General features: G+C 44.5%; 1 protein-coding gene and 1 pseudogene across 1 annotated transcript in view; one reads left to right on the top strand and one right to left on the bottom strand.

The window, feature by feature from the left end:
- EXT1 (exostosin glycosyltransferase 1) overlaps window positions 1-23,825 on the top strand; it is a 289,711-nt gene that overhangs the window by 219,580 nt on the left and 46,306 nt on the right. The gene's annotated exons all lie outside the window — the stretch shown is intronic.
- On the bottom strand, window positions 2,804-3,158 carry LOC117308628 (mitochondrial import inner membrane translocase subunit TIM14 pseudogene; annotated as a pseudogene).

The following is a 23,825-nucleotide window of genomic DNA, read 5'->3' as shown; positions in this document are numbered from 1 at the left end:
CCAACCAGGGATCGAACCCAGACCCATGGCAGTGAAAGCACCAAGTGTTAACCACTGAACTACCAGGGAATTTCCCAAGATGGTTTTTTTTTTTTTACGGTACACGGGCCTCTCACTGTTGTGGCCTCTCCCGTTGCAGAGCACAGGCTCCGGATGCACAGGCTCAGCGGCCATGGCTCACGGGCCCAGACACTCCGCGGCATGTGGGATCTTCCCGGACCGGGGCACGAACCCGTGTCCCCTGCATCGGCAGGCGAACCCTCAGCCACTGCGCCACCAGGGAAGCCCCCAAGATGGATGTTTAATAAGACTGTGCATGCCATTTTACCCTGGAATCTGACAGATATGTTGCATTATCACAACAAATTGCTTCCCTTTTAGTTTTGCTTACATGTCAAGAAAAGTGAACCATCACAGAAATAACTTATGAATAGTTGGGTCATCTTTAAACGAAGTTTTTTCATGTCCTAAACCTGTATTTTTTTTTTTAAAAAAAGACAAAGTCTTAAAAGTACAGAAATGATAAGAAATGATATTCTCATTCGAAATTAGTACTGTTTCAAGCTTGGGGTCCATTGCTTCTTGTAATAGGGGTAGCAGTATCACTTGATAGTATTTCCTTGCTTTATATCCCATGGTAAATGGGTTTTTTCCTAAATCTTAAAAAATTAGTTCATAGTCTAAATTATTATTATATTTGATTTGATTTTCTCAGAACAACATTATTAAAAGCACTATTTGGGCTTCCCTGGTGGCGCAGTGCTTGAGAGTCTGCCTGCCGATGCAGGGGACACAGGTTCGTGCCCTGGTCTGAGAAGATCCCACATGCCGCGGAGCGGCTGGGCCCGTGAGCCATGGCCGCTGAGCCTGCGCGTCCGGAGCCTGTGCTCCGCAATGGGAGAGGCCACAACAGTGAGAGGCCCGCGTACCGCAAAAAAAAAAAAAAAAAAAAAGCACTATTCACCTACCATAACCTTATTTCAAGGAGAAAAAAAAAGAAATATATATATATGTATTTTTAGTGTGAGGGAAAATGAATCTTTATGGCAAAATAATTTAAACTCTACCTTCCTTTTCCAAACAGAATTCGTTAAAATGTAGTTTAATCAAATAGGATTATTTTTAAATCAGAAACCTATATACTGGTATTAATGTTCAACACTGAGGTCGAGATACCAGAAAGTGAAATGTTATTTTGAAAATGGACTTTGTTCTTGCTAAGCTGCCCTTCAGTAAGAGCCAATATTTCCATTACAAAAAAAAAGAAATTTACTAAGTTTGTTTTATTTTAGTTTCCAGGCATGGTTTACGAGTGGGAGGTATATGTTTTGAAGGATTTCAAAAGTTTCTGGGAATTGACTCCATCAAACATTTGACACCAGAATATCCCCATATACATCCTCTACTCCAGGACCTGAACCGCCCTTCAGCCAGCCCTGACTTGGAGGTGAGCTTATAGCTCATCCTTCCAATCCTCTGAGTTGAAGAGACAAACTGCTGTTTATGGGCAAGACCCAGCTTCTTCACCTATTCGCATTTCTATACAAACACTGTGGATTGGCAGACCGCGTTCCTTTCCTCAAGTTCTTCCCCATTCTGGGTGTGGAAGCAGGCACAGATGGGTTAACCAGGGTTCACGGAGCAGACGGAAGGATCTGGGCCTGGAGGGAAGCCTTACCCACTGGAGGGGGGTAGACGCTGGGCGGGAGCCTGCGAGTGCTGGCAAGAAGTCCAGCCCGCCAGGCAGAACTCACGCAGCAGGGAACACAGAGTTGTGCAAAAAGTGAGCTTTTCTGGCAGGTACTTGGCACTGGGGAGGTCTTGAGGGCCCCAGGGCAGGTGCAGGTGCGTGGAGCACACCTGTCGGCAGAGCTTTAATGCCGTCTGACCCCAGTATCAGGCCCTGCTTCTTGGGCTAGGATTTTGGCAGGACTCTAGAATTTGCCCTGAAACATGTTTTTATTGTAACGTACCACTTGGTAGTGAGGATGTGTGGAAGGCGATAGATAGTTTTTTTGTTGTTTTTTTTTTTTTGATAGATAGTTTTTTTTTTTTTTTTTTTTTTTTTTTTTTTTTTTTTGATAGATAGTTTTTAACTGCCTACGTCGCATAGACTATCACATTGATCAAAAGAACGTGGCCAGAGGAAGCAGCCATATTGGCTTAAGTGGTTCCCAGGCCTTAGGTAAAAAAACTGTGGCCTGGGGAATGTGCTGATGTCTTGCACTTTTTTTTTTTATCATACTGTTATAGTTTTTAATATATGGAATCTGAAACAGTTCAGATTTATCACTGACAAAGTGATAAATACATACCTAGATCAATTTCTTAGGTAAGTTGTGGCTAAATTCACTTTTAAGTTCAAGGTTCTAAGTAGCTGGGGGCATCCTCTGTACCTTGAACAGCCTTCTGTCCCAATGAGATGAGCCCCTACTATAACAGCCTGTGCTAATTCCATCATGTTTATCACACTGTATTTTAACTGTCAGTTAATGAGTCTCCCATCAGATTGGGGATTCCTTCAGGAAGAGACTATCTTGTTCACTTTGTCTTGAAATAGGTACCAAATTACTTGACAAATGAGTAATAAACAACACTGCAAGTGGCACGCATTTATCCATAATTATTGAGTATTAACCTACAAATATTCTATAATCCGATTTTAAATCCTCAAATTTATACCTAGGCTTTGATTTAGCTTATGCTAATTTTTAAAATATGTAGCTTTGAGGCATTTTATTATAAAAAGCTGATACTCATATACATCAATGAGTAAGAACTTAAAATTCATCATATATTTACTTCATTTTTTAGCTTGACCTTCTAGTAAATCTTCATTGATTTTGGCTGCTATATAAGGAGATCCTCCCTTGTCTGGGTGATTTAAAAGCATAATTCGTCGATGAGCATCTCTTATTTTTCCCTTATTGGCAGTAGGGCTTACACCTGGTATTAATGCTGCTTCCCATTTTGTCATTTTGGGTTCAAACCCACCTCTGTAATAGCCACCACTGAAGGCAGATTTTGGTAGACTTTGAAAAACTTGTTTTACTTGAGGCTTCATAATGCTTCATGGCTTGCAAAGCGTAACGACCTGCAAATCCTGCAGCAGCAATGGTCAGTCCAGCTGCTGCCGCTGTACTGGTTCCCGCTACCATGGGAACTACCGTGATTCCCGCTGGGCTCCTCTGCTTACACTTACATCACATGCTGCCTTAAGGCTGCAAGTGGGGATCAGTCCCATCCACGCCAAAGGGAGTGGGTAGCTCCCCAGAGGGGAAATGGCTGCAGGGAAGGATGCAACAATTACCCAATGTTGGAACCCAGAGATGCCACGTATGTTCGGGCTGAAATCCACCTTGGGCTCTTTTCCATGAGGCTGTTCACTGTAGTCTAGGGCCCCATTTGCCTGGAGAAGAGTGTGGGCAGAGATGCCATTGGCTAGTGATAGTCCTTGGAGCCAGGTGCCTCCGCCGGGAAGATAAAGTATGGACTTGGTGTCTGGAACAAGGGAAAAAGTCCAGTTATAAGAAGTTGAGACAAATAATTAAAAGGGCGAATGGCATCGGTCATGTGCTGAATCCCTGAATCTTGAATCCAAGCTGCTCAGGCCTTCTCTCTCAGAGGTAGACTGGTTCTAGAACCTCGGGTGGAATTAGACTTGCAAAGTGGGTGGTCATGTGTTTCACCATGGGGCTTTGAAGACCACGAGTAGAGGGGACTGACAAATTTATATAGTAGAGCATGCAAATTGCTTATTACTGGGTTGGTTGGTTAATAGGTATGTTTATGTGCAGAAGAACATACAGCCTCCCAATTAGCAAGAGGGCTTTTTAAAAAATAAAAGCTAGGAGAGGGCAAAAAAAAAAAAGAAAAACGTGTTTAGGGAAAGTGGGTAGGTTTGAAGGAATGAGTCTCTCTGAAGATTGTTACAGGTAAAACTCCAAGTCTCCAATCCAGCCAGGGTGTTAGTGGCTAGAAATCATTATCATATGACCATTTGCTGTTTGGTGGAGTGTTTGGAATGAGCTAGTTAATCCCATTCCAATTCATAATGGGCAGGTAGCCAATTCATACAAAACACCTTGACAGTCCATACTGATTGGTTTGTCTTCATGGAGCCCCAAGTTGAATTGCCCATGGAGATGGCCATTTCCCTCAACCCAGCACCCCCCCGTTTCAACTCTCCCTCCTCTCTTCTACCACCACCACCATACACACACACACACACGCACACACGCACACGCACACACGCACACACGCACACACACGCACGCACGCACGGCACTGGAATGATTTTGCTTTTAAATAACATCATTTTGTCTACCCATTTTTCTGGGCTCTAAATTTCCCCAAGCTTTCTTTTTAAAAGAAGGAGTGGATTCGAGGTAAGGAAAGTAAACTGAATGCCCTTGGGACATTTTCAGGGTCATTTGTATTTTCAGAGTAGGCTTCATTGCCAAGGGTAGTAAGAAAAAAAGTTATCTGTGGACAAAACAAAAATGCAATTCATGTTTTGGAAGGCCAGGGAAACAAATTCCCAGACAAAGATTCATACAGCCTAGAAATAGTTTTAGAAAGATCTACCGACCCACAAAAACCTACCAGCCCGCAGAATCATTTCCAAGAATGGCTAATCATGTACTATTGAGAAATACCCCCCAAAAAGGATAAAAATACGGGTGTATGCAACTTTGATTGATAGCTGGGTTTTGAATAAATAATTACCCTTTACACCTGAAAGTTGGCTTTACCAAGCAAGCACTGACCACCTCTGGGCTCAGTTGATTTTCTGGGCATTTCCAAGGGGCAGTAAGATTGATAGCAGTCCCTCCATTTGGTCAGTGTTCTGTTCCGTCAGCTAGCTGGGCAAGCAGGGGCACCTGGTAGCAGTTATGTGAACCTCACCGGCTGTGTGACCTTGAGTAATCGCTTAACGTTCCTGGGCCTCAGTTTTTTAATCAACCATCCTTACCCTAGGCTCTCTGCTTAAATGAAAAGTATATTTTATATTTAAATAACGTGTTTTTAGCTTTCAGTTTTAAATTACTTAACTTTTGGTGCATTTGGGTTTTACATAAGGAAGGGAAACTTCCATGTAATGAAATCCAGTAATACCCCTTCCTTTATTAATGTGACATTGCCCACCCCCTCATCCCCCGCCACGGAAGGTAAATTAAAGCGTATAACCCAGTGTAAACATTTGTCAGCCCAAATGCATTTATAGACATTCAGTGTGTGCAGACACCTGGTTATTTACATGATTTATACCATTAGTGCGTCATTTCTAGATAGGATGAATTTCGAATACGTGTTCCTCGTAAGCCTTGCTGTGAGTTTTGACAGTCAGAAGTAAATAATCGTACCTTTAATTAGCTCTGTCTGTAGAATGTGGTAGATAGGGAACAATGGGTATGAAATACTCATCCTCCTAGGGTGCAAGAGGGATGAAAAAAGTTTTCGTGAAGTACAAGACAGAAGGAAGTCATTTCTGAGTAAGCCCATTAGATGTTTTTCTTGCTCTCTAATCCCAAAGCCTAGACACCACTGCAAGGAAAATGATCTGATAGGCTTGTGTTTACCACTGCTTGAGGATAGAGGGAGATTTGATTTGAGCCTCTTGGCCTCCATGAAAAGTCACATAAATAGGAAGTGAAATTTACAAGGGATTCCGACAGACTCCACAAAGGTTTGCATGGGGTGGACCAGCCCATCTCAGGCACTCATGCTGGCTCTCAGATGTTCGTTTGGGCTTCCATCATGGTAATCCAGCTTCTATGCAAATGAATAATTAATGCTAGAGGCATGAAATCTGTAAAAGAAGCCCCAGCTTCTAGTCTTCTGAAAAGTCCTTGTCTCTGGAGAAGTGAGAGGAAAGTAGGGAATCTCTACAGACGGCCCTAAGAAAACCTGCAAGGCTTGGCAACCCAGCACCGTCCTCTGGGCTTTCTCATCACCCATGTGCATCAATTACTAGATAACGTCAGGGATAATTTTAATTTGGGAAGAAAGCAAAGCATGTAACCTGTTCCTTGGACTGAGAAAGAATGGAATTAAAAAAAATTTTTTCCTGGTTTTTGCGGTAGGGCTGAAACATGTTCTTAAGGATTTTTTGGGTTTTTTTAAACATTTTGGTGGAACACATTTTTCAGCATTACTCCTCTCCCTTTTGAGAGGATGGGTAGGTATGGAATCATCTTGCTATGAGGCCAGTGTAGTAAAATTCTCTGCAACTGGTTGCCTATGGAAGAGGTTGGAATAAATTGTTACAGACCCAGGCTGACTGGCCGCAGAAACTTTTTCCGCAACACCTATGACAACTTCATTCGGAAGATCGTACCCAGGTAGTAAAGGCTGGCAGTGATTTATGCTGCCTCAGGTTACGACTCCTTCTCTGCATGCATGAAATACCGCCGGGTTCTACGGGGCTTCTTAAAGAACTCCGCTAGATCCACTTCTTTCATCCTTCTTCAGCCTGCCTTACTGACATGTCTGAAGTGTGATTTGAGGGTCTGCGGGAGGAAGAAGCCAGAATCCGGAGCCATCTGGAGCCTGGGCGAGTAAGCACTGGGTGAACATCTGTTTGAAACTTTGTGGAGATATCTAGCGCCGCTGATTTACAGCCCTTTGGGGAGCCTGTGTACAGAACCCAGACTCGAGAGGAAGCTGGCATCTGGCAGGAGTCGGGGTACACAATTGTGCTGGATTATCAGGATATGATAAGTCTGTCTGGCCTTATATTCATTGCCAAATTGTAGATTTCTTATTGGGGCCATGTCAGTCCTCCCTGCCACCAAAACCAAAAAATCCCAAAAATACAAAAGGAAAAAAAAAGCCCAGTCTTGTCATACTCATAGCAAAATATATGTAGTCATACAGAAATATCACAATAAAATGATGCTTCTGAGAATCATTAGAGTTTAGAAGCTAAGAGTATGCACTTTGGAGTCAGGTGACTTGGGTTCCAATCTAGGCTCTGGCACAGAAGTAGCTGTGTGACTGTGAGCAAGTCACTTAACCTCTCTGTGCTTCTGTTTCCTCATCTCTAAAGAGGGGATGTTAGTAATAGTGCTTACTTTTTAGGGTTATTTTGAGAAGTAGATGGAGTTTATATATGTAAGGGATTTAAAATAGCACCTGGAAAATGAAGCACTATATAATTGTGTGTGTGTGTGTGTGTGTGTGTGTGTGTAGTATATGAGTATGATCACAACCGGGACCACCCGCTGCCCTGTCAGAAAAATGCCTTTGGTTGTGTCATTTACCTTCCTTCCTCTACCACCACTTGCCCCTCCACCCCACTCCACCCCACCCAGACTGGCTTGGTTTCCCTTGTTCCTTGAGTGTGTCAGGAATGTTCCACATTGGAGCTCTGCACAAATGCATCCCCCTTCCAGAACTGTTCTTCCCACACCCCCTTTTGGAAGCTGCCTTGTCTTCAGCCCTCAGGCCATGTCCATATTGCTTCTTCAGAGAGGGCTTCCCTGACCACCCAGCCTTGACTCAGTTTTGACCTCCTACCCGTAGTCACTCTAATGCTCCCTGTTCTTTAGCCCTCGTCAGGGTTTATAGCATGACCATTTGCATTTCTTCAGGGTCTGTATCCCGCTGTAGATGATGAACTCCACGGAGCACATCTCATTTCTGAGTGAGTCACCATTGTAGACCCAGCAGCCTACCCAGTGCAGGACCAGCACGATAGGCACTCAGTAAATATTGCTCCAAAATAAGTGACTGGCCGACTGATGAGCTTCTTCAGATTATATCCAAGGTGCTGTGGGCAGTGCATTTCTTCTGAGCTGGCCAACTCCAACTCCCTTCCCCTCCGCCCCCCATCTCACTAGTCACTACCCCTTTTGTTTATATTGTAATAAAAGTGAAAGAGGAGTCAGGCAAATAATCAAAGGGCTCTTTTAGAGATGAGATAGGGCCTCCTTTTCCCTCTTTGGTATCATTTTGACCATCTGGTTGGGAGCTAAGGAGGAGGAACCGGGACCTATTCTTCCTGATCAGGGGAGTTGAGTGGGGACACTTGGCATGTGGACGTGCCCCATCTACTGGTTGAATCGGGTGGCTACATCCTTAATGGGTGGTGATGCCCTGTGCAGTGAACACTTGCCTCCAGTCTCTTTAAAAGCATCTGAGACTGGGGTTTCCACCACACGTTATTATCCTGCTGGCAAGAGCATTAACGGTAAAGCATGGTTTGCTTGTGGAGCACACATTTTGCATCTCTAGTGTCTACATTTGCATCAGAATCACACACATTCTGTTGTGTGGGTTTTGCAAGTTTGAAGGGAAGGGTTTCACACTTGTGTCCAAAGGTTAAAATCTGTAGTTTAACGTCAGTGTTCACTGTTTAGTTGTTCCTTGTGAATATTATATTGACCAGATTTGCAGCATGTAGAGAATACCTCCTCTGCGAGACAACTGGAGGAGCTGTGGGCACCGCACCCATTTTTCAGTCTGCCCTTAGGGATCGTGGGTTCTTAAGATAAAAGTTTCAGGGAGAAAATAGAATCTCCTTGTGGTCCTCTCTCTTTCTCTCTCTCTCTCTCTCTCTCTCTCTCTCTCTCTCTCTCTCTCTCTCTCTCTCACACACACACACACACACACACACACACACAACTTGGGACTTACATTGCCTGTAAGGCTCAATAAGTAAATTGGGGAAGATGGAATTTGTCACTCTGCTTAAAGAAACATAATTATTTTTAAATGACAAATGGTCCCTTTGTCAATAAACGATTTATGTCTTAGCTTCCATGCCTGGATACCTTGTGTGAATTATAAATTCACTTGTAAGTAGATTTAGCAAAGGGTGCCCAGCAGGTCCCTGGGCTGAGCGCTAAATGGGTAGCACTTCTTTCATTCTGCTGCTTTTCCGCTGCTATTGTGTTGGGGATGCAGATGTCTGAACATAAATTCAGGTGGGTATAGCTGTAAGGTGCTGCTTTACAAGGATTCATCTAGCATCTCCATCCAAAAGAATCTCCCCTCACCACCCCCTCCAGATTGCAACATCAGAAGTAGCGAGAAGAAGATGAAACCATCTTAATTCGATTTAAATTTTAAGGTCAATCACTCTCAATAACAGGGTTTTTTTCTTTAAAAAAAATGAAGTAGCTGCTAATTTATTATTCCACAGAGTTTCCACTCAGCCTCCCAAGGGGAAGGTCTTGAACAGGTAGCTGGGTTTTTTTTTTTTTTTTTTTTGTGGTACGTGGGCCTCTCACCGTTGTGGCCTCTCCCATTGCGGGGCACAGGCTCCGGACGCGCAGGCTCAGCGGCCATGGCTCACGGGCCCAGCCCCTCCGCGGCATGTGGGATCCTCCCGGACCGGAGCACGAACCCGTGTCCCCTGAATTGGAAGGCGGACTCTCAACCACTGTGCCACCAGGGAAGCCCGGTAGCTGGGTTTTGTGCCTGTATGTTTGATTACTGAGTTATTTACAACTAGAGGATTTCCCAGTGACAAGTAAACTGGATGGACCTGCAGCTTAATTTGGCTTTTCTCCATTCAGGATGATTTCAGACAACTGAGCACATGTACCTAGCACCCTATCAGAACAGAAGTGAAAGGCAGACTATGAATGCATTAACTTATCTGGAATATAACAATCCGAAAAGTCTAGAAGTCAGCCATTCAAATGTCTGCATACATGTCAATTCCGTATGTTAAGGTCTAGTGGTACTTTATTTGAATTACCCATTGGAGTGAGCACCGAAAGGTCTTCAGTGCTCAATACTTTGAAAGATCTCATCTATGCCTCTTCTTAAGACATCAAGAGCTGCCACTACAAAATGCCAGTGAAGCCCGGCAGCTTCTCAGGTGCAGACAGACCATGTTTGGATTTTAATCGTCCTCCTCTGCTGGCTGTGTGGCTCTGGGCAAATTATTGGAACTCTTTCAGCTTCCGTGCTCAGTTGTGAAATGGGGATAATAGTATTAACCTCAGATTGTGACCCTGAGATGGTGAGACTGTATGTGAAGTACTTAGCACAGGGCTTAGCATACGAGTGTGCAAAAAACTGTGGCAGTTGTTATCACTATTGTTATTTCTACATGTGAAGGTACTATTTTATAAATATATTTTATGTTTTTTACTAAGAGCCTTTCCTTGGACTCTCACGTCAGCTTTCTTATTCTAGGAGAGACTATGATTTAAAGAATGGAAATGTGTTTTGTGATATTTAAATATATATACATATATAGATTTCCTCCAACTTTTTCTTCTAATTTATTTTCTGAGGAATTAGCAGCCTTCAAGATACAGGTGGCAGTGGTTTGCTCCGGTCTGGCCTCAATATACGATCTTCAGTTTGCTTTGTCGGAGGTTGTGGGCAAGCGCTGTAATCCCTAAATTAGCCTAAGAGGCAGATGGATGGAAACAGCGTCTTTGTTGGGTGAACCCAGTGGTGGCTTTTCTTTTGTTCCGGGCTCCAATCCAAACTAATGCCTTAATAACTGAAATTGCCTCGTTCGCCCCTCTCACCTTAAAAACTATTAAATTCAGCAGGAAGGACTCATCGTTGTGGCAGAGAGATGCCCTCTCAGGGTCTCTCCGGGCCAGTGGGTCCCGGGCCAGCACAGTGGTCGGCACCTGAGGACGGGCGGGAGCCAGAGCTCCTGGGTGTTCCTGAGCAGGTCGTCCCGACAGAAGCTCCAGCTTCCTTTCCTCTTGGGCCACTTCTACCGCATCCTAAGGCTGCCTCTTTCTGCAATTAAGTCATTTCATTCCTCTCTCTCAGGCTTTTCCTTCACCTTAGAGATGTTCAGTGTTAGGGCAAAACACAGGCATTCAAGCTGCTCATTGCACTTAGGGAGTTGGGGAATTTGGCTTTTAATTACTGTGAAAATATGATCATTTAGGGATTCAGCACCATCTCTACTGAGCCTGTAGGATGTTGAGACAACAGGAAAAAGGGCTCCTAAATAAGTCTAAAACAGGTGAGTTGGCAGGTCCTGGGGGTGGAGGGCAGAGCAGGTAAAATGAACTGGCATGATCCTGAGTATCTTTGCTTAGCTCTAAGCAAGGTGTCAAGCCCCTTCTGCCGCAGCTTTCCTACCTGTAACGTGGGTTAAGGTCTGCTGCAGTCAGCTACTGCTCGGCAGGTATGTGGAATCTGGGATGCTAATAATACGATCAACGTGCTCAACAGGAAGTGAGTATCTGTCCAGACATCCAGGCTTGAATACTCATTTTTTCCAGCCAGCAAGCAGCCCCAACCTGTGTTTTACACACCATCCAATGGATTTCGTCTGTGTTGCACCTGTTGGAACAGTTAGTTGTGCTGTGTGTACTTCGCTGGCTCAAAGGTATTTTCCGTTTCTTGATGGTCTTTGACAGTTTGTCATCAACACCGCTCGCGGTAATTCATCTCCACCCCGGTCCTGCTTGACGGATACTTATTCTTTAGGCCTCAGCTTAGTCCCCTTGTCCTGACTAGGTCAGATTCCTCTTTCATGTGCTCCCATAGGACAATTAGTCTCTCCCTGGAACACTCACCACAGCTGTTGATTATTATGGTTAATTATTTAATATCAGTCTCCCAAAAAAGACTGTCAATTCCATAAGGTAAAGAAACATCATCATCATCTTTATTAAAGTTATTATTCTTATTTTTGCTCACCAGTGAATTCCCCACTCCTGACAGTAGCATGCCTGGTACTTATAGGTTCACAATAAGTATTATTGTTAGATGGGTGGCTGGCTGGCTGGATGAGTACACAAGTGAATGAATGAAACGCCGGTGTCTCTGACAGGACTTCTCTCTTCCCTGTCCTATTCATGTGGCCTCAGGGACCCATACATGTAGTACAGGCTCCACTCAAGCTTCTAAGATAACTAAAAGGCATGATATAGTTCTTGGTGCCAAAGCCCCACAATGGACTGGGAAAGTGAAAATTATATAAATTCTTAGAAAGAGGGCTTAAGGTTTCTGTGTTCAAAAGTGGTCTTGTCTGGGATAAAATATAGCAAATGAACAGCAATTTTTTTTTTTTTTAATGGCATGGAGGGCTACTAATTTCATCTTTCAATCTAGTTCCCTAAGTAAATAAGTAAGTACCTTCTTGCAGACCAGATATGTGTAGCATTGTATGTTCTTGCATTTTTCAGGGTATTTGCAAATATTTTATGAACAGCAATTTGTTTCTCACCTGTTCTACCTACTCCCTAGTACCTGGGAGTAATACTTTAAATGTGGGCTGACCTTGGGGAGGTTGTCCTTTCTGATTCTGAGCTGGATAAAAGATCCGGCTCAGAGATATACCAGGCATATCTCTGGTTAGAAGATCATAAATCAGTCCAGTAGATTCCATAGTGGTTCTCATGGTGTCCCTCAAGACGGAGCTCACTGGCTAGTCCCCGGGACATCTCCGTGAAGCATTATAGAAAGGAGGCAGTGTGCATATGATAATATATAATAACTTGGGCCCTGCAGTCAGAATGCCCGAGTTCACATCCCGCCTGCCTACTAATTAAGTAAGTTTAGATAAGTTAGGTATAATCTTCAATTTCCTCTTCTATAAAGTAGGAGACATAATGTTACCTACTTCACAGGGTTGTTGGAAGAGCAAATGGCCAAACAGACGTAAAGTGCTTTGCAGAATGTCGGGCGTGCAATAAGCCCAATAAATGTTAGCTGTAATTATTATCCCCATTTTTCTTGGTTGCAGGAGTTTCCATTGCAGTCCCAAGCCAGTCCCTATGAAGGCTTTTCCATCCTATCCCTTTCACACTATTCTGGGACCCACATTTTCCCCTGCCTTTTCTGCCAGCACGCCTTTGGCTTAGGTTTTTACTAGGAGGACCGAAGTACGGTGTCCAGGAATGGAACCCGTTATACTGCATCCTGCCTTATATTGCCTTAACCTGTAAAGGCCAACTCAAATTGCCTGAAAATCCACACTGTGCAGTGAGTGATCTGGGCGGTGCACACACTCTGTACACAGGCATTAAATAAAGTAAATAATGCTGACTGTGTGTGTGCGCCCAGCCAGCTTGCCCAGCTTTCTTAAATCATTCAGGCACACTTAATCTAATGGAACGTGTTATGACTTCAACAGCTTCTGAATAAAAGTTGGAGGAAAGAAAAATCTGAAACGTGGCACCAACTAAAATCCCCATACAGTTATTTAAGGCAGCTGAAGCACTTCCACGGAAACTGGGCTCTGTTGGAGAAATAGCCACTCCTCTTACAGAATGAAACCTCACTGTTTTTTTTTTTTTTTCTTTTTTCTTTTTAAAAAATTTCCTTCTTTTATTTTTAGATTTTGGATGAGAATGGGACTCCACATCAATTTTTAGGCTATTTCTTCCTTGTTCTGCTTGCTCAGAACAGTCCTTTTTATCTTGCTTCTGCCCCTGGTGGTGTCATGTTGGGAGAGTCACTTGACTTCTCCTGGCTTTGCTTTCTTCATTTGGGTGTTTGTGCTGGCCGATCTTTGTGGTACCTTCCAGCTGTTAACATTCTTTTGATTTCATGATTTCTCTCCCTTATTATTACAGAAAGCACAAGTGTTGTGCCTTAAGCCTAAGATAGGAAAGCATTTATTGATCAAGGTGAAAATCCTCTACTTTCCACATTCCAGGGCTCTGAGTTTGGGCTCAGAGAGTTACAGTGGCTTTTAGGCAGTTTTTGTGTGAAGGGTGGTTTTGGATTTCTTTTCTGTTTTTCTGTAGACCTTATATGGATGTCTGGCCATTTGATCTTGGTAGAGAATACTGTGTCTTGACACACACCAATGCCTTAACCCTTGGCATGTTTCGGAAGCCCACAGGCAGGGTCCTGAGGTTGCCTGAGTCACCATTAATGAACCAAACTGCCTGCCATGCTCCAATGGTTGCCTTTTGGCACTTGGCAGGAAAATCCTTTTCGTGTTAGTTTCAAGGTTGTCAGATATCATTATCCCCAAGTATTAAAAATTTCAAAGAAAGGAGGCACTGTGTTTGATTTATAGAATAATTATCTAGTTTTAGGTCTAACTTGGCTTTGGCAATGGTTTTGCGAGCACTCGAAAATTAAATCCATTTTTTATGGCACTACAAGGTATTATCTCACAGCAAATGATAATTAAACACCTGTGAAATCAATTAGCCCTTTAAGCAGGGAAAAAAAGTTTTCCAATTATGTTTTCGCACGTCAAAAACTTTTATAATTCCAAAACCAGCGCTCGTGGAGAGGGGTATGGTCAATCGGCATTACTGAGTCCACTTTCCATTAAGATCATCCCTAAATTTTGCTTTGACTTAATCCTGAGGAAGGCAGTTTGTGGTACCCTCTCCCTTCCAGAGCGGATGCAGTCACCTTTGGAGCTGACTCTTAGCAGCTATCTATCTGACACACAGCTGAGCTGTCAGCTCCTCTGCAAAGGAGGTTACCACTTTGTGTTTTGATGCCAAGTTTTACTTGACAGTTTATTTAAAAGCCAAGATTCCTTAATGGAAACCAAGCAACAAGACGTTCCGTGTGACAGAATTGCTCTCTCTTTAAGGGCCCTGTAGCCAAGAGTTCTGAGCCATCTTCATTCCAAATTCATCACCTGAAAACAGAGTGGTTAATAGCTGAAAACTAACACAGTGGAAAACTGGGAATCATGGCAGGCCTTTCAGCCCCACAGGATCATGTGTGTTTCATCGCTGGCTTTGGTAACAAATTAGCTATTCCAGATGCTTCTTTTGGAAAATGATCTGCACATCTGAAGAATTGAATGGATTTGGGAGAGAGGACATAACAATTTGAGACTCAAAAAGAAGAAAAAGAAACAGGCCTTTGACATCCTCTACATTATGCCTCGTATGTACAAAGTCCATTCCAAAAATATGCTTGCTTAATCCCTATTGATACTCATATGTGCTTTAATTTGCATAATACTCTCATCTATACTGTTTCATTACATCCTCAGTAGACTTCACTATTAGGTAGGCAAGACTAGTATGTTTGTCCCATTTTATATATAAGCATGGATTCAGAACCAGAGTATAACTTGCTTAAAATCAAACAGTGACAAAGTTAAGACCAGAACCTATATTTTCTAGGTGTTACTTTATGTAGGCTTCATCCTATCACTCTACATAAACATCTCTTAAAGACATTCCATTTTTAAAAAAAAAATTTCTAAAGACATTTTTAATGGGATCTTGCTTTCATAGCAGATGGCGTTTGGAGAAGTTGATGAATCTTAATGTTAACCAGAGACATCAGGCTGATATTGCATAAAGCAGAGATGAGAGAGAACTTGTCTTATATCCTTTTAGAAACTTGTCCTACAGATTTACCCTTGTGAATGTGGCCGGCGTTTTTGGACACTTTCTGACCTCACAGGCATTATTCGCTGAGGCATAAGGAGATCTGGCATTCATTCAACAACTATTTCTTAAAAAATGACTATGGTCCAAGCACAAGTGTAGCGGCTGGGGTCACAGCAGTGAATAGGAACAGTTGGCCAGAAAGACAAATATGTGCGTGAATTCAGACAGTGGTAAATCCTAGGACAGAGACGAAATGGGGAATTGGGACAGTGAGTGCTGGGAACACAGCAGCTGCTTCTCAAGGGGAACAGTGCTGAGCAGAGCTGGCTGGAGGAGAGGCAGAGGTGACTCAGTGTCACAGACTCTTTCTCCCAGGGCACTGTTGTGCTTCTGCAAAGGAAATGGCAGAATCTAGACTTACGGGCTTTCCCAACCTCCAGTGCCCAGACCCCTCATGGAGGCTGATGTGGTCAGTAAGCCATGTGTGGCATCAGATTGTTCATCTGATGCCATGTACCTGGTACATGTCTCATGGAGGCACATATGCACCTGTACAATTATATACTCACATACCCAGGTGAGAGAGATGAAACTTTCCTTAGACAACTAGCTTCATGCAGCTTGCATATTATGTTGGCGTCCTGTAAATTTTGAGGATGGGCCATCGCTGCCCATGCAAATTTCTGAGGTCTCATTTGCTTGTTCAGTGCAGAAGCCCCAGCGGTGAGCTGGCCCTGACTGTCCAAGTCAGAAGGTGGAGCCCAGGAATGGTAAAGGTGGGAAAGGAGACGGGAAATGAGGGTAGCTGAAACCAGCATCATTTCCTTAGCTGTGTGTAATTGGATTCTCAAGGTATTTTATAATCACTTAAGTGCAAGGAGCAGATGAAGGGCTCCAGCACTGACCGAGAATGCAGGGTATGTGAGGTTCGCCACTGGACGGCCCCTACGCAGTGTCTACTCTGGTGACGAGAACAGCCCAGCAGGAATTCCAGACATCCTCCTAATCCCAGTGCTGACGGAGGCTGGCTGTGCAGGGAAGAACGTCTTGGTTCAAGAAGGGAAGGGGTCAGAACATTGGGGTGAGCCCAGTTTTCTTTGGGGAATGAGGAGTCTTCGCCTTTGCACCGATGCAGTGTTTATCATGGCAGAAGCCGGGAAGAGGTTCTCCAGTTTTATTTTCTTTGGCTCAGATGTGGAGGAAAGCCAGGAGACAGTTCAGTTTGAATAGCGCTGTGCATACATTTAACTTGATTTGCAAATAATGCTGTTTAGCAGGGCTGGTGAAACACACATTCCCCGCCCCCCCACCCTTCATCAGTGTGCAGAGAGGACAGAACTTTTAACAAGATGCCAGGCCTTTGGAAATAAAGACAGAGAAGGGATACAAAATGTACAAAAGGAAGACACTATATATAAAAGACACTCTTTTCCATTCTCTAAGTCAGTTGTGCTCAGCCTAAACACAGGAGTGAACATCATACTAGGAAGGACTGGCATAATCAAGAGTCAGACGTATTGTTATGAGCTAAGCAGAGGTGGTTGTAACGAAGGGCTCATGTCTCTTCTTTGTGTCTCTGTTGTTTCTACAGCCCCTCCCGCCCCCCTGCAAACCAGTGGATACTGAGTACTTTTCATCTATTTCATACCTATGTTTTGAGTGGCTCCTGCAGGCCAGGCCCTGGGGGTAGGTGTTGGTTCAACAGAAAGTAGGACCGTGGTCCTCCCTCCTGGAGCCCAGTGGAAGGGAAACAAGAAAATGGGCAACTGGATGCAGAGGGAGAAGTAGACAGGGAATCCTGGGTACCATGTGAGCAGCAAGAGGGCCTCTGGGTGAGACTTAGGGATCGGGGAAGGTTTCCTCCGGGGTGGAAGGGAAGAAGGGTGTGTGGGGAAGTACCCTGTCCACAGGCTGCTCCCTGGGACTCGGCCTGTCCCCGAGGAGTCACCATTGAGGCTTGACACCCCACGCTTCTGGCCCCGCAGCCTCAGTCCACACTTCCTGGCCCCGCTGCGCTTGGCTGGCTTGTCTTCGTGGCACAGAGCCTGGTGAAAGGTTAATGGTAAGATAATGACCTTGAGCTTCCCAGTTGCCCTTGGGTCTGTCCCAGACATTTAGCTCCCGCAGTCAGGACCTTGGTGTGCCTCTTGTGGACCCATTTATCGATCTGAGGTCACAGCTGCTGCTGGCTCCTTAATTGTCACTCCCTTCCCTTTCCCCCCCTGTACCCAGAGAGCCCCTTATTTAGCACTTTCAGAAATGCTTTATTTCCAACCAGAGAATTTAGACCCACACGTCCTGGAATTGCATTTATCTCCGAGCACTTTGAAATTTGGTATTGCCGAGCAGAAAAGCCGGTGCTCCAAAATCTCGCCTCCTTCCGATAGCTTCCTGAGGTTCACGGCCCCTGGCACAATATATTCAAAATCTTTCATTTTCCCCTTTTGTGGGGAAGTTACTCCTTCCTTCGAGGCAGCTCTGGGAGACAACAGAGCCCTTCTTGTACAAGCCCCACGAAGTACAACTCTGCTACTCGACTTCATCACCTGTAAAATGGGGCCATTTCATGTGTGGTTGTAGAGAGAAAGGGCAGGAGTGAACACGGATTGTTGCCCCACCCATGGGAAACATGTAATCAGTGGGGGGATGATTATTATAATTGTTATCATCAATGGCTGTCCTATTTTTGTCACTTGCTTTTACATATTAGCCATTGAGTTGCTATGTAATGGGCGGGAACCGACATGGTCTTCTCTATGGTGTACCTGGTACATGTTCAGTTCATTAATATGTGCAGGGGAAGGTTACCACCTGGTCCAGGTTTACAGTTCTTAGCTGTCAGTGGATGTTTAGGGTAGAGATGGGGTGAGGGAGTTTAGACTTGATATGGGATTATGATCCAGTGTGTTCAGATGCAGGGTTTGATTCCAAGGATTCAGCAGACTCTTTCTTCTTCCCTGTGAAAAGCAGGTATAACCATATCCACCTCCTGGGGTGGCTGTGAGGCTTAAATGAGATAATGTGTGCGAAAGAGTCAGTACCTCCCCTGGGGCCTCCCGCCCCAGCCAGAGCCCACACACTCTTCCTCCCTCCCTTCCCGATGTTGAAATGGATTTTAAATGGGCATAAAAAGAAGATGGTCTTAAGTGGAAAGCCAGGAAGTGTGAAAGGGTGGACAGCTTGGGATCGGCAGGGTCATTCAGAGGAGCACCACAAAGAAATCATTTCCTAATCCTTGGCCTGACCGGCTCCAGAGGTTCGAGCAGCCGGCGGTGCTCAGGGCAGAGTGGCCTGTGTTAGGCATCTCACCATCTCCAAATAGCGAGGGCCTTCCCGCTGGGAGCTACTGAGTCCCTGAGGCTGCAGTCACTCTGGTCACCAGCGCCACACACTAGATAATCCATCTGCATTTCCCTGACTCCGGAACATAGAGTAGCTCATTCGTGGGCACAGACGCTGTATGAGCAGGTGGCGTGAAGAAACTGAGGCTCAGTGAATCCCGTGAATTCACAGAGACCACTGGGGCCTGTACTTTTCTGTGTAGACAACAAATAGAATGGTGGCCAATGGACCCATTTTCCAGCTAAAAGATTGGCTCCCACTCATGGTTTTCTCAGTTCAAATCTGTGCCTTGGGCCAATTTCATTTTATTACATGCTATGGATTTTGGGGTTTTCTCAAAAATAATTGAACTTTTAAGCATCTAATCTGTGATAGTCCAAGAAAGGGCCTAAGGCAACATAGATATTAAATAACAGAGCACCATCTTGGACTGAGCTCCTGGTGTGACACAGGGTGGAGTTTTGAGTAGGGGAGAAAGAGTCCTTTTAAATGGTAGCCTTTTGTTGTCAATGCTTGAAAGTAGGTGAAAGGTTTAGGACTTCACCGTGTAAGAAACATAACTTTCAGACACTCCATTCGTGTGAGCTGCCGAGGAGACGGTATCGTGTAGGACAGAGCAAAGGCCCTTTAGAACCAGAAAGCCTGGAGCTGGAGCCCCGGTGGCTCCACAGCTGTGACCTACGTTGGCAAGGCTATCGGGCTGTGCAAACTTCATATCTGCCTGTGAAGTTGGCTTATATCAAGTCCTCAGCGTTCCTTTGGTGACATGTCACTCTTCTGCTTGAGCCCTTCAGGGACTCACGACCACACGCACAGGGTCATGTCTGAGGTCCAGGAGATCCTCCCAGGGGGGACCCTGCCTGTACGAGCAGCCTCATCTCTCCTCCCCGTCTGGCGCACCCCAGACTCTGGGCAGTGTGTCGCACCTTGGTGTCTCTGTTCCTGCTCTGCTACCTCTACCCCCAGAGACGCCTGTCGCCTCCTCTCAGCTCTTTGCCGGACTGATTCTTGCTCTTCCTTTAATATTAGCTCAGAATCTCCCGTCCTCCAAGAGGCATCCCTGCTTCTCACGTTCCCCACCGAAGCCAAGCTGTGCCTGCTTTTTTCTCTTCTCTACATAACTCCCAGCCCTTGCCTCCATCCTCCCATTTCCCTCAACGAATGACGATCCTTTGATAACACATCTGCCTTCTCCCTGGACCATCAGTTCCTTGAACAGTATTTGACACGTGGTACTAGGCATTACTAGGCATTAGGCATTCAACTAATGTTTGTTGAATGAATGAAAGAAAGCACAGAGGAGGTGCCAAGGAAGCTATTTTATTTCCCTTATCCCAGAGCACTTTGTGCAGCTACAACAGTCAGAAGTTGTTTTTGCGTTCTTTGTTTTTTTTTTTCAGGGATGTGATTCTAACCTGGGGGTAAGCAAAGAAGATTGAGTACTTATGAGGATGGGAGCTGAGAGGGAGCATATCAGCTGTAGATGTTCACTTTATAAATCAATACGTGAGACACACTGTAGCGGCATCAGGGGGACACTAGAATTGTGTGGCTACAGGGAGGAGGGCCTGGCTCACGTCTTCTCTATCCTCTTTGATTAGCAGAAAGCAGGCTCACGTGGAACTGAGCCTACCAGGGAATTGTGGGAAGCACAGCTGGACCTGTGGGCACACTGCACCAGCATCATTCGTGGCTATGGAGCGTTTGATAATAAGGCAAAATCTTTTCAATTAGAAACTGCTGTTGTGGTTCACAGCTTCTGTTTTCATTTTATTTTCAAGGGTCTGCTCTACACGGCTCCCTGGCTCTGTCTCGGGAATCCGTTCCTCTTCCGTTTGTTTGTTACGTTTTTGAAATGTTTGTATTCCTCTTGAACCGCTGTAGTTTATACAAAAATTTACGATCACGCAGTGCCTTGCAGTTTCTGCTGTACGCACGCGATCTGATTTAATCTTCACATCTTTGAGGCCCAGAGAAGCTAAACAGTCTGCACAGGGGCACACAGAAAGTGGTAGATCCAGAAGCCAAGTTCTTCATCCCAGGTTTTCCTACGTAAACCGGCTGTATTTTCCATTATATTCGGTCACCTCCCTTCCAATCATAGCTACCATTTATGGATTGCTTATAATGTGCCCAGGCTTAGTTAAAATGTATCATTTCATCCTCACAGTAGAAGTATTATCCCCATTTTGCCAACCAGGAAACTAAGATCTAGACAAATTAAAAACTTTGCCAAGGGCTTCCCTGGTGGCGCAGTGGTTGAGAGTCCGCCTGCCGATGCAGGGGACACGGGTTCGTGCCCCGGTCCGGGAAGATCCCACATGCCGTGGAGCGGCCGGGCCTGTGAGCCATGGCCGCTGAGCCTGCGCGTCCGGAGCCTGTGCTCCGCAGCGGGAGAGACCACAGTGGTGAGAGGCCCGCGTACTGCAAAAAAAAAAAAAAAAAACAACTTTCCCAAGAACATTCAGCTTGTGAATAGCCAAGGTGAAATTGGAACCCAGGTTTGGCTGGGTCTAAAGCTGCTTAACAACTAAGCTTTTAATCGTTAGGCTCTTAACCACCGTGCCAGTGGTTCTCAAAATTTAGGGCACATCTTAATTATCTGGAGGGCTTGTTAAAACAGAATCCTGGGCCCTTCCCGCAGGGTTTCTGATTCAGCAGGCCTTGGTGAGGCTGAGAATGTACATTTCTACCAATTTCCCAGATGATGCTACTAGTTGGAAGAGTGTACTTTGAGGACCCCAGCACTAATGCCACATCGCCCTCCACCCATATGCTGGTTGCACTGAATTGCTCCCAGCCCCCCCAAAAAAAAAGTTTCATATGAAGGGGAAGGGCTTCAATTCTGCATTATTGTATGGCCCATTTTAAATGGGGTGTATCCCAGACATTATTCACTGCAACTTTAAGGTTGTTGTAGTGAATTATTTCGGCCGTAGAACGGGTTTGGTTTCTAGGTTAAATACAGGGTCATGTTATTTTTATTGCATTTTTCATTGAAGCAGTTTATGGAAACTGTTCTGTCTTCTGTGTCATCACCTATACAGCAGGGGACTTAAGGGCCATCTGAAAAGGGCACCAAAACCGTTATTAATAAAGATGAAAGTTCTCTGAGATTAGTTGCCTCCCTCGTCTACTTACCTTCTTGCTTAGATCTCATATGTTCGTTATTTCTTGTTTTTAAGAAGTTTATGATTTTGATGTGATCTATATTTCTAAGCTTAAGTCATAGGGAAGAATTAGTCTCTAAAAAGACTGTCCCCCTCACTTGACCTGTCGTCTCCACATCTTGTTCCCCAGTCCCTATCCACTGGTTGCCACCAACCTGTTCTCCATCTCTGTAATTATGTCATTTCATGAACACTATATAAATGGACTAATTCAGAATATGTCCTTTTGGGATTGGCTTTTTCACTTAGGATAATTTTCTTGAGGTTGTTGTGTGTATCAGTAGTTCGTTTCCTTTTATTGCTAAGAAGTATTTTAAGCTATACATGCACCACAGTTGGCTGAATGATTCACCCACTGAAGGATATTTGGATGGTTTCCAGTTTGGGGCTATTAAGGAGAAAGCTGCTGTGAACATTCGTGGACAAGTTTCTGCGTGAAAACAAGTTTTCATTTCTCTGGGATAGATGCCCGAGAGTGCAATTGCTGGGTGCTAAGCCCATTTTTTAGTTCTAAAAGAAACTGCCAAAGCATTTTCCAACGCGGCCGCCCCAGTTTACCATCCCACCAGCAGCAGTACACGAGTGTTCCAGTGTCTCTGCAACCACATCTGCACCTGTTGTCATGTGTCCTCTTGATTATAGCCGTCCTACTCGCTGTAAAGTGGTATTTCCTTGTTTTGATTTGCATTTCCCTAAAGACTAATGGTTAAGTATCTTTTCATATGCTTATTGGCACTTTGTATATTTTCTTCGGAACAATGTCTATTCACATCCTTTGCCTGTTTTTATAAATTTATTTATTTATTTATTTTGACTGCATTGGGTCTTTGTTGCTGTGTGGGGACTTTTCTCTAGTCGCGGTGAGCGGGGGCTACTCTTGGTTGCAGTGCACGGGCTTCTCATTGTGGTGGCTTCTCGTTGTGGAGCATGGGCTCTAGGCACGTGGTCTCAGTAGTTGTGGCTCGTGGGCTCTAGAGCACAGGTTCAGTAATTGTGGCGCACGGGCTTAGTTGTTCCGCGGCATGTGGGATCTTCCTGGACCAGGGCTCGAACCCGTGTTCCCTGCATTGGCAGGCGGATTCTTAACCACTGTGCCACCAGGGAAGCCCCCGTTTGCCTGTTTTTAAGTTGGATTATTTGTCTTTTGATTGTTGGGTTGTAAGAGTTCTTTACCTTTTCTGGATAAAAGTCCCTTGTCAGATTTATGATTTGCAAATATTTTCTATAGGTTGTATTTTCACTTTCTCAATGGGAGCTGGGGGTAGAGGGAGACCGGTCTTCTCAGCTGTACTCACCTACGTTAGAACTTCTATTAGGCAGAGCTGATGGGGGTTGGTGATGGAGCAGATCTCGGCTCAGATGCTCCAGACGTTCTCAGTTCTTGCTGAGATTTGGTAGATTTTCTTGAATGAATGTTTTTCCATTTGTCATCATGACCTTAGGACAATTTCCAGAAACTTTCAATGATGCTCTTATAATTTGTACCAGTTAAATTGTTGTTTTGCTGGGAAGAGTGTCCTCAGAATTCCCTAGTGTGTCATTCTGGAAGGCCAGGCTTCCACAGTGTACTTGATACAAATGCCCTCAGGAGATGTTACACCTGAAGTCCTCATCAGTCTTTTCTAGTTATCCAATGAGTCTTTGGTAGATCTAGCAGCTGAAGAAGCATTTTCTCTACACAACATCTGCAAGACTAGAACAGTGCCTGGAACATAGTATTTCTTAAAAGAATGATTGAATAAATGAACAAGTTTAAGCACCTAGAAGGAGGTAGACATGGGGCATGGGAGAACATCAGAGAGCTGAGTGGGAGGGTACCAAATACATACGTGGCCCAATTAGAAAGATTGTCCCCTTTGCAGGCATCATTACTTCTTCAATTGTAGTACACAGTAATTCATAGGCTCACTGTCACTAGAGCCCAAGAATGAGGCTGGTCCATGGGTTGAGCATGATTAGAAATCCAAAAATCATTGTTTCAGGTTATGAGTGATTATGTTTCTGTACGTCTTTGTGTGTCAATATAAATACACACATTACACATTGTGTACACGAG

This window comes from Tursiops truncatus, chromosome 17, assembly GCF_011762595.2.
Source record: "Tursiops truncatus isolate mTurTru1 chromosome 17, mTurTru1.mat.Y, whole genome shotgun sequence".
Taxonomy (NCBI): domain Eukaryota; kingdom Metazoa; phylum Chordata; class Mammalia; order Artiodactyla; family Delphinidae; genus Tursiops; species Tursiops truncatus.
The sequence above is the reverse complement of the archived record's forward strand: the minus strand, read 5'-3'. Positions and strand labels throughout refer to the sequence as shown.